Genomic DNA, 12,046 nt, shown 5'->3' on the forward strand with positions numbered 1-12,046 from the left:
CCAGCTTAAGAAGTGTTTGGGAGAACTGATCTGTAATATCAATTAAAAATATGATTAGGTTTGACACTGCAGTAGGAGAATCTAAACAAAATAAATCCAGAACAGAGGTATTCAATTTTAAGGAATAGATCAGCATACTAATGAGGCAACAGGTCAAGGGGAAGAAAAAGTATTAAAGGAGGACCAAAAGCAAGAAGCCTAGAGGCAGCCTAGATACTTCTCAAAAAACTTATATTAGAAGTCAGGTCAAACTCTCTGATGAAATTTGAGCTGAGGGCAGGAAGAAAGAGGAAAAAAAAAAGTGATCTAATAAAAACCTTGTGGCTCAATATATAGTTACCATGATTATTATTTAGAAAGGACTGGCATTTATAAATCTGTCCTTTTGGGAGAGAAAAGGAAAGTCCATAACTTATGTCAGGAAAAAATGTAACCAGGAAATTAAGATAGCGAAGAGAATTTGAGGAGCACCTTGTAAAGAATGCTCACGTTCATAATTTAGTTATTTAAATATAACAAAAATATTGCAAAAAAAAAACCAAAGTAAGTCCTATCCACAAAAGTGGCTCTAGAAAGGATGCTGGGAATGGCAGTCCATGAGTCTGAATTCCACCTCTCAATAAAGGTTGAGATTGGCATGTAGATAAGCTGTTTGAGGAAAGATCACCATTGGAAATGGTGAAACATATGCGAAACAAGAAAAATTAGAGCTTTCCAGTTACCCGAGTCATCTGGAATGGTTCAAGGTGACTATGGTTACTGTATGAGGTACCTGCACCTGCCATACATTCTCACCCATGGTGATTTTCATTAGTCTAAAACAAGGGAAAATTCACATTTTTCAGGACTCAGTAAGGAGAAAAATAATGTTGTTTCTGGCTAGAATCAAGTCAGACAATGGATGAATGGCAGGTGGTGAGGAAAGATGAGGTGGTGCATAGGACCAGATGGCAAAGGCATTTTGGAAGTCTTCCATGTGTAGGAAGTTGTGAAGTAGCTGGAGAGAAAGAAGGGTGGAGACAGAGTTCATACATGTATGAAACATCTGTGGTTCATGCAGGAGCAAGACATATGTGAAACATATGAAGGAAAGCAATTCCTTAGTTGTGTATTTTCTCTTTTTCTTTCCCATGTCATTGCATGTATAAGAGAGGCATAGATGATGGGCAAAAGGGTCAGTGAACACAAAGCAGGGACTGTAGCTTCGTATGTGTATGGATGATAAAGGCCCTCGTCTTCTTGTCTGTTTTGGACTTACAAGCTCTCACAGCAGTGAGGAGGGACAGTATTTACCTTTCTAACTGCAGAGGCTGATTTGGTAACTAAATAAACAATGAAGTCAAAAGGTCTAAATAGAGCTCAGGATCTTAGTAAAGTCAGTGCGTTTAGAGGAAGAGTATTTGTAAAACATTTGAATAAAACCATGAACAATCCAAATATGTGCTCAATTATTGCCAAAGCTAGCGTCTCTGAAATTCTAAAACGTTCTCTTCAGACACTACATCTATTACCCAGGAGTAAGTTAAAAATTGGATTCCTTTTTTACCAATATATAGACCCATCAAGGAAACTTTTTTTTTTTTTCAATTTTCTGAATTATCATTCTCATCTAAACTGATCTATTGATCATTAATGATCAAGAAACCCTTAGAGCATGACAGATGAGTGAGGAAAAACCCAATAAGCTTTCCACTATTGCAGAATACCAACAAGCTAAAAAGCTACAATTGTCCTTAAAGCATGCCTGTGAAACACTGCATGAATTAGTAAACAGGATCTCCTGGATGCTACAGGCTGACCTTTAGTTCTCTTAGCATATACAGAGTACAGCCTTTCATTTGCAGTAGCTATTTTCAGACTATATTATACTTGCAAATTGAAGTATTCATGATATTAATGGAGTAATGCATGCAAATATACAAATTGCTATTTAGGATCTTATTAATATATTAGTCAATTAACAATTATTAATATAAATAATAATGTTTAAAAAATATATTGAGTGTACACAAAGTTCCGTACCCTACTTTTTTAAAAAAAGCAAATTCAAGCATTTTTAATGACTGAGTATTTGAAATACAGGTATCACCAATATAGATGTGGCAGAATGTCTGTCATCATTACTTTCCATGCCTGATTGAGTTGAAATCCTAGTGTGTGGCCCTACTGTTCAACACTGTGAATAAAAGGCTAGTTTGTTCTGTTTGGTGTCATAGATACTGTAATTTACTGTTGGCTTTCAGACATTTAATCAAGAAGTTCCATGTTATTGTCTGAAATGTTTTGCTTTGAGGTGTCATTGGTATCCAAATTGGTGCATGGTCACAGATCTTAAGGTGTGATGTTTTCTGTAGGTCTCATTCTCCCTGTCTGAATGAGTCTCAAAACTAAGCACCCACCAACCTTCTCTGTATCAGTGCAGGGCAGTGGAGAGATCTCAGCTATGCTTGGCACTGCAAGTAAGAAGACATGTCAGCTCCGATTAGTTGTGCTGGGCATTCAGGGTTTAATAGGGCTACAGTGCTGTACAGGTGTTTGCACTTACTTTATCCTCTCATACAGTCAGTGAGGGTTGTATTTGTGGTCAGGTCACTGGAATGGTGGAGTTAACTGTTACGCTTTGCTGCATGGGACAGATGTGCCCTATCTTTATTAGGAAGTCATTTGTATGTAAGAAGAGAGGGAAGAAGATTTGTACTCACTGAAGTCCAGTACTTTTCCTTTAAAGCAATACTGGAATAGTGTGTGCTGAGTACAGTGCTGGCTTTTGTCCAGTGAGCAAATAAGAACAAAATCTAATACCGGATAGCAGCTCTGTAAGAGAGCAATCTGTCTTAAACCCAAGTAAAAATGGATCATGTAAGAGTATGTGCATGTAATAAAGATGTATTCTGTAAGGAATATGCAACAAGCTTAATCTTGCATTTTCCAATTCGTTATTGGTTACACTTTCCACATTTTTGTAAATTATTTCCTAGTAGTTTATAAACATGTATGTAAGAAATCTTAGTTTACTGATATTGTATTCTTTCTGCTTCATAATGTTTCACTTATTTTCTTTGTAATGTAATTGATTTGCATATTTTTTACTTAGATGCATATGAGTGTGTGTGTATATATATAATATATTGAGTAGCAAATTAAATAAAGCTTCCCATATATATTTTGCATGTATTTATGTTTAATCTATGCAGTTACTATTTCATCCAGCACAAACAGTGTTTTTTGGGTTGAGATTGTGTGGAAAAGTACTGATCGCAGCCTAAATAGGCAATTGGCCCATGAGAAAGGGCTATTAGCTTGGGAATGTAAGTAAACTGGCTCTGGTTTTCTGCAGGTAACTAAAAGAAACTCATTTGTGAGAAATTGCTCTGAAGCTGTAAACAAGTCTCCTTGCTTCCTGCAAATGACCTTGCTGATACATGCTTTATTGTCTCACATTGCATATGTGGCCACATTACTAAAGGGGATTAACAGACATCTTGCTGGTATCTGCTGGGGGTAATCCCAGGGCAGGCACTGTACTGATTGGCTACCACTCGTACTGAGAACTTGGCAGACTGACCAGCCAGCTGACCCCAGCACTGTGAGTGTGTCTCTGTTAAACTGATGAACCTGAACTTGCCTCTGCTACTTTCTTCATGATTCGTAAAGCTTATGCAGAAGCACTGGTACTCTTGCATTGCAAAGATGACCGAAGTAAGCTTACCAAATACCTTTTAAAGAGCACTCTAGAAAGGAAATCTGACCCATTGAAAACAACTGTGTTTTATTAATGTAATTCTATTAAATACCGTTTAAAAACTGCTACAGATCGAATGAAGCAAACAGGGAAAATAAGGTGGTATGGTACAAGAAGCCACAAATAAGGCTTGATGCCAAGATGTACGTGATAGAATTCTTGACTGGAGAAGGGAAATTGTATCTTCGTTGTGACTGGGAATATCTAAGCAGTGAACAGTGCAGAGAGGGTAGGATGGAAGGTGAGAGGAAGAAGATCCTGATCTAACTGTATCAAGAAAGAGCATCAAGAAGTCAGTCTCCCCTGAATCCTTATAATAGCTATTAAATAAATCTGGTGTATTTTGGACTTTGATTTTGTCATGCAGTAACTGATGAAGTCTTACTCATTTTGTGTTTCAGGGTCCCAGATAACCCAGGTCTGTGATTCATCCTAGTGGTGAGAACTTGCATGCACTTCATTTCCAAGACCCTGCCAGTGACTGGACCAAAAAAGTTCCTTCCCTCAGCTGACCAAACCTGTGAGTAGTTGTGCTAACTAGTGGGCATGCATGTCTAAGAAGGACTTTCACTTGATTTTGGTTAATAATGAACATTATTTTTCATTAATGCAGATGACTAATTAATTGATTTGTATTAGCTATTACATTTTAATGTGTTACATAGACAAATCTACTTCATGAAAAAATGCAATATTTTTCCTTTATTTCCTCGTATATTAATATGAAAACTATTTTGGTACCTCTTTGTTGTTGCTGCAATCACTTTCTCTGTATTGCTCTTACACAGACCACTGTACTTGAGGTCAGTTTATCTTGTATCATCTGATTTTGATACATCAAAATATTTTTCCTTTTACTCCTCTAGTAAATTATTATTGTCTTAAGCGATTATTTTTTTTCCTGCTTACATGCTATGTTAGGATAGACATGTTGCATTTGGCAAGATCTTTCTGTGAGTCTATCTCACTGTAGCGTTATAATGCATTATTAATTCTGTGCTTGGAAAGATAGATCATAGACCGGATGTTATAATGGAGCTTTCTGATTTAAGATAGATGACATAGTAGGAAGGGGAAGTATGTGTTTTAAGTGGAGTTATCAGGCCAGAGGGAGTTTGCCACTGGAGATCTTAAGAGGAATTTTCTTGGGCTGAAGTGTATGTGAAATTTTTATTAATGGCACTTGTGCAATAATGAAGAATTTGGTAATGAAACTTGCTATCGGCATACAGCTGGGAAACATTGTTACCATATGAGAGAATTGTAAGGTAATAAAGAGGAGTAGATTAACCTTGAGGACAGGCAAAAGATGAGAGAAAACTGAGTACCTGAGTGAACAGCTTCATGCACTTAGAGACTGCTGATAAGAACTTTCCCTGCGAGACAGTAATCATCACCTAACTCAGTGAAGGTCAGCAGTCGCTACATTTCAGACACTGTTTATGTGAAAAGCTGCTTGTGGCTTGAACATCATAGCACTTTAACCAAAATAAAGCTTTCCCACCTTTTACAAATTATGTATGTTTCTATCCCATTGCACAGCCTTCTTGAAAATACAAGCAAGGTGGTAATATCCAGTATGTACTCATTAGTACAAGTTTGTTCCACCTGCTTAGCATCAGAACAAAAGAGAGGCTTTCTTCACCCACCTGTTGCATATGGAGACAGAATCTGAATTTCTCAGGAGAGTATATTAGAAAGTCAGATCAGGAATATTCTGCTGCAAATTTTCTGTCATCTGTGGTTGAAATAATTTCACTATATGCAAAGTAACAATCCTGATTGCAAAAGGAACTTCACTTCGAGCCTAACGAATAAATCCTCCAGCTCCTAAGCTGCGAGGTCATTTTCACTCTCTGGCCCTAAGGATCATCATTGTTTGGTTGACAGGCAAGTGCCTTTCTCAGTGTTGCACAGACCATCTCCGAGAAAACCGTTTCTCAAAGGTTGGCTTCAGTGTTTGAAACTGCTCTTTTTTTCCCCAGCCACGTTAGGAAGGCTAATGAGAGGAATCAGCTGCCTTAACAAATTCTTTCCTACACTGCATGAATGAGAAAGTGCAGTTTCACAACCAGCTTCTGCGCTACTGTTTAAATATAGGGTTCAGTTCCCACTCTTCTTCCACTTGCTTTTTCAATCATTTATACCACACTGTTGTAAGACTCGACCACACCCTCAAACCAAATAAACAAACAAATAAATGGCAGGTTAAGGGACAAATGTGCTGGCACTAGAAGCACAGGAGTTGAACTGTGGTGTAGGAAGGTTGGGACTGAGGCTAGTGCTGGCCTCCAGAACATGATAAAGTTCCCTGCCCCAAGTGTCCTGTTCACAATTAATGTGTTGGAGAAAAATAGCACTGCAGTGTTTATGTCCCTGTTTCCAACTCAGACCGCAGTCTTTGCGCACCAATTTTAATTTAAAAGGAAAGATCAAAACACGGCATTGGAGATATCCATTGTAACAGCAGCAGCGATAAGTCACAGGCTGTGCTGACAATAAGAGCTGTATCGATCCACTCGGATGGAGCCCTGGGAGCGAAATGCTGCCCAAAAGCCGTCGTCTTCCATTTTCTCATTCTTCCTTAAATTTCTTTCAGCGGTGGTCGCGGTGGCATCTCCCTTTGTCATCACTTTTCACAATTGAAAGCCTATCTCCCCTTCTTATGAGATCTTTTGCGTTGTGAAATAGCTCATAGGTTTACTGTTGTTTCAAGTTCCCCGGTGCATCTTTTTTCTGTTTGAGAGCGTTTAAAAGTGATCTTCTGCAATCGTTAAAGCTCATACCGCAATAGAAAGCACAAGCGCTACAGCAATTAGCAGCTGAGGGACACAAGGGCGCTGTAAATCCATCACCTGCGTCCGGGAGTTAGCAATGAAGCAGCTCGTTAAGGTCACGGCGCCGTGCCCGGGTGCTCGAGCAGCGCAGCGCCCAGTTCAGAAGCTCTGAGCGCAGAGGCGGCCGGACCGGAGCCTCGCGCATGTGACGGCCGTTTGCAGGGGGTAGAGCGATTGCACCTGGGCTGCTGCTGCTGCCCGCACGTGGCCTGAGCTCGGAGAACATTCCACGTCGCCCCGGTGCCTCCACGGGGCAGCTCGAGAAGAGAAACTTCCCCTTTTTGGTTCCCGAAAGATTTACGGCTGTGGGAAAAAAGAAAAAAAGGATACCAGAGTTTTATCAGGAGCTCCACAAGGAACTTTTTGACCCTCGGGAGTGAAAGTCAGCGCGATCTGGAATTGGGGCTGGTAGGTGGTGAGGCTGAGAGCCCTTTAATTATGATGCTAATATCAACCTGCCTACAGCGCTTTTTGGGATGTCTTGAGTTTATCTGAGAATAGCCTGTGTGAAAAAGCATTTTCTAGAGAGGAAGGAACCATTCTGCTTACTTTAAATTCTTTAATAGGCTTGAGAGAGGAGAAAAGTGGGTATGGGAGGTTGTTTGTTTCCTTCTCTCTCTCTCTTAAAAAGTCATGATAAAGAGAAGAAAACATAGTGCACAGTTCAAATTAGTGTTCTTCCTAAGCAGGAAGCCTCCAGCGAATTGATTGAATTCAGCCTCTGCCGAGGGTACCAAAAATAAGGTAGGTATACCAGTTTTATTCCTGTCCTTATTCTCTTCTTATTAATGTGGATGTGGCTTAAAATGCAAGTTAATGTTCAGCATTAGGTCCTTATTAAGGATTTTGCTTTCAAATGTAGGGACAAACAGCACTATGGAAATGAGGTTAGGAATTTATGATGCCTGAAATGCAACCAAATTCTGAACTGGGTGATTGTGCTGGAGAGGAAGGAGGATGTGAAGAGGTTTTTTTCCTGCCTAGCAGGAGAAACTTATGTACTGAGAACGTAGTTGTGACTATCGGAGGAATGCTGAAAGCAGATTTCTGCAGTGAGGACAAAGCCAAGAAACAAGTGCAACTAACGACGCACAGTCAATTTTTAGAAGTAATCTGGATGGTTGTGCTTGAACCAAGTTTCTTGTCTGCTGTAGAGAAACTATTTCAGCTCTAAAATCTTAGTTTAAAAATTAACCCAACCGTATTAAAACTAGCTGATGGATTTTCAGTAGCACCACAGTTGGCCATATGCTATTCTCTAATTTTAGTTTACATTTGATTAAATCTGGCTCACATTTACAGCAGTATGTTTTAGGATTCGTATGTTCTGTCACTTTATGAGCCTGTTAGTTTTATTCATAGATTGCGTGGGTACTTGGAGGTGGAGTCTCAGAGCCAAAAAGGCTTCAGTGATCTGTTCTTATCTCTCTCTCTCTTTCTCTCTTTTTTTTTCCCCCCTTCAAATTTAAGAAACAGTTCTAACTAACGTTTTATTACTCAGAAAGGGAAGTGAGAGGGGGATCAGTCATGGTTGCCTCCGCTTGATTCTGTGTAGCTTTCAATGATTTGACTTGTAGGAAGGGTACTTTGCTATTATAAACTCAGTGCTCTACATGAAAGTATATACTTTTTCTTTTTCTCTCTTTAGCTGTTGTTGCTGTTATGAAAGCATGAACTGCATAACTGGTGGGCAGATTTCCAGATAGTGTGATTCCTTAGCACAGTTCACGTTCCAGAGGTATAACAATATGGAGTGCATCTCGATTTTGGTTAACTCAGCAGTTATCAAGGATTGCCTCTTCTCTGTGTTTTAAGCTACTTTAATCTTTTCCTGTATTGCTGGGAGAGATGCAAATAACATTCTAGTGTTGCCTTCCATGTTGTGTTTTGACCTTTTAAAAATGGGCTTATGTTGTAATGCTTGCACAGAAGTTTCACATGGAGAGTTAGGAGTGTGGGTCAGAGCTGTTATTCAACATGTGATGCCTGGTCCTGTGACATGTAGGTTCAGGTGACTTCTGTCTCTTTTATGACCTGCACTTACTGTAAGTTGAGTCAATCATAATACTGCTTACACTTGCCTGAGAGTTTGCTTACTGAAACAGTGCAGGAATTAAATGCTTTGATTATGTTATGTGCAGAAGACCTAACTGTTTCCAATCACAGCAGCTAAAATACTCTGGGCTGCCTGAGAGCAGAATCACACCCATATGAGAGCCAGACAAGGCTCTATGATTGAACTGCTGTACTAATTAAATGCTAGTTGAGTTGTATGAATGTTATTAATAGTGAAAAAGCAATTTAATGCTAGGCTTGATTGTATGATAAAACAAAACAAAAATGTTTTCTTCTTTCCACAAATTTGAAGCTGGCTAGTGAGAGATTTACAGAATGGACCCTTGCTAAGGGGCTCCTTGAAGAAAAACCAAATCATAGAATTGCTCAGGTTGGAAAAGACCTTAAAGATCAAATGTGGCACAACTAATAGAGTTTAAATAAAAAACTTGGGAAATTATATTGCTTGTTTCTGAGCACAGTGAGCTGTAGTGCTTTCTCTGTGAAAGAGCACTGAACTTGACTGTTACATGCTTCTGATAAATTGTGAACATCACTTGTGCAATTTTGGTCTTGCTGTAAGCCTGTTGCTGATGTGATACTTGTAAAAACTGCCTGTTTGATACCCTGAAAGGTGAACTGTACCTTTATTTCATAGAATCATAGAGTGACTTGGGATGGAAAGGACCTAAAACACCATCTGGTTCCAACCCTCTGTCATGGGCAGGGTTCCAACCCACCAGCTCAGGCTGCCCAGGGTCCCATCCAACCTGGCCTCGAACACTTCCAGAGATAGGCTGTACACAGCTTCTCTGGGCAACATGTTGCAGTGTCTTACCACCTTTTGAATGAAAAATTTCCTCCTAACATCTAATCTGAATCTCTCTTCCTTTAGTGCATAAACCGTTCTCCTTTGTCCTAGCACTTCCTGCCTGTGTAAAAAGTTGTTCTCCCTGCTATTTATAGGCTCCTTTCAAGAACTCTGGAAAGCTCCTTCCAGGAGTCTTCTCCAAGTTGAACAAACCCAATTCACACAGCTCATTTCCATGGGAGAAACGCTCCAGCCCTCCAGTTATCTGCGTGACCCTTGTGTGCTGCTGTACAATGCAGTTGCCCCCTGCTGTGCTTTAGTCCTTTGAAATGTTGAGTGCTCTTTATCCAGGGATAAATAATCTCTGTGCTTTACGTATTTAAAAAAAGATGTCAGTAGCTGCTGCAAGGTATGCAAACTTTGCCTGGAAGAAAGAAATGGATTCAGTCTTTGTTTCTATTTCCCAACACTACATTCTCATTTTCTGAGGCTATCAGAATGCTTGTACGTCCAGTATCTGTGCTTTGTATATAGATGTGCATATAGGCTTCCGTGTGAACTTTGTGGGTGGTGAGGTGCACAATAAAGTAGTGCTCAAGTACATGATTTTTGATACGTACTTCCCAATAGTGTCTAGCATGGGATTGGAATAGTGACCAAAATGTAATGGCTGAAAACTGTGGGAGGTAAATGAAGATGAGAATGTGAAACAAAAGCAGCTTGCTAAATGCTGCAAAACTGTTCTTTTGGGCAACATAATTTCTGTGGGTGATGACCTCTTGGAGGCTATTTAGAAAGAAGCCTTTTGCTTAGTAAATGCAAAGAGTGTGCCTAGTACTTGCAGTCAACAGGAGGCTTACAGTGTCAGGCTACCATAGAGAGGGACAAAGAGTCCTGAGCTACTTATTTTGTGTCTCATCTGTGGATTTTCAAGTGTTTTGCTTTGTTGAAATCCAAGTATTGCCAGACGTTGAATATTTTCAACTGCTGCTGAACTCACTAGGATATAAGATCAGTTAGGACATAATGAGGTACTGTGCAGATCATGAAGTCAAACCCTATCCTGACTCTTTGAGAAGAGATTTTGCTGAGAGCTTTCACTTTGCTCTTCATCTCTCATATCTCTAAGAAGAGAGCTACTATCTAAGTAGAGAAAAATCTGTACAAGTAAGGTTTTGAGAAAGGAAGAATAATTATTAAAGATCAGTTGTTCTTAGCATTGTCGTGGACAGCCCTGCAGTCTGGACTAACATAGTCATGTTGTGATTAATGGCTTTATCGAAACTCAGAAACATTTCAAAACTTAAAGCAATATAATTTCCACTGCCGTAACACAACCTAATAACAAAGCAAAGCATGAATTGATCTTTGTCATTATCGTGGGCTGCAGAAAAATACTTGTAACTGCATCAGTCTTTGGGAAAAACTGGAAAAGACTATGGTGATAAGAGTAGATAATGAATTAGGGGGAAAATTAACATATCTTTGGGATCTTTTTCACCAATAGTTGAAGAGCTGCTTTTCTTAGTGAGGAGAAACAACAGTTGTTTGAATGCATGGACTAGAATATTAAAGTTAGAAATCTTAACTCTTAAAGCAAGATTTTTTTCTTTTCTTTTAAAAGCACCATTTCTTTGTATTGCTTTTTTTTCATACCTCTGTCTCTGATTATTATATACCTTTATCTACTGTAACATGATATTTACACACCCTTTTAGGTTTCCCTAGCAACTTTAACTGAGAATACAAATTGCTTAGCTTTATTCTACATTTGGTAACTGTAGCTATGCTTAAAAACTCCTCCTTAGATAACCATAAAAACAATTATTGCGACTGTTTTAAATAAGCATGAAATGCACTTTGGTAAATACAAATTAAAATCCAGCACCTCTGGAAGAGGGCTGGGAGGCTGGGACCTGTGTACACTGGGGCAGGGAAGCTGGCTTCCCATGTTGAAGATGCCTTTCATTGGTTTTTTCAGAGTGTTTTCCCCCTCCCCACCCCATCACTGCTTCAGTATTAGTTATTTGGGCTGTCAGTGACATCAAAGGAAGTGTTAATTGATAATGTCCAAACAGCAGATTTGACGGTTTATTTTGGTACTGAAATTTTGCATGAAAACAGAGAACTGAAAGACTTTGTATCTATTGCTGTGTTTTTTATAAACAAACTCAAAGAAAAACGTGTTTTAACTCGTATCAAATTTCAGCTTTGTTATGGTTGGAGATCTTTCCTGTCATGCCCATTTTTAAGTAGTGATAATTGCTTGAATGAGTCTTTGAGATTTTTATTTTGTAATACACTTTTTTTTGTTGTTCTTGTAGTTGTGTGGTAGACATTTGAAACAAATAGTAATGACTAAAAAAACAGACAACAATATCCAGAGTTTCCAGGAATGTGAAGCTTAAGTGATAGTTTACTATTTCTGAGTAATGGATCTCTTGTGATGACCATCACTCTACGGTTTGGCTAAGAGGAGTCTACCATAGTTAAGGGTCACTTTCTTTCCCTTTGTTTTGACTGTTCTGGAAGATTTAACAAGCTCACCTTTTCCATAGTTTTCCTAGCACTGAACTGGTAATAAAAGCAAGGGTGGGTGTG

General features: G+C 39.1%; 1 protein-coding gene across 1 annotated transcript in view; it reads left to right on the plus strand.

The window, feature by feature from the left end:
- The first annotated feature begins 4,243 nt into the window (after nt 1-4,243).
- Nucleotides 4,244-12,046, plus strand: part of GALNT18 (polypeptide N-acetylgalactosaminyltransferase 18) — a 224,944-nt gene continuing 217,141 nt past the window's right edge. Inside the window, exon 1 of the mRNA XM_015864042.2 lies at nt 4,244-4,262. The gene's annotated coding sequence lies outside the window, so the exon portion shown is untranslated. The remainder of the gene's footprint in view (nt 4,263-12,046) is intronic.

Source organism: Coturnix japonica, chromosome 5, assembly GCF_054131305.1.
Source record: "Coturnix japonica strain WE chromosome 5, WE-NBRP24, whole genome shotgun sequence".
Taxonomy (NCBI): domain Eukaryota; kingdom Metazoa; phylum Chordata; class Aves; order Galliformes; family Phasianidae; genus Coturnix; species Coturnix japonica.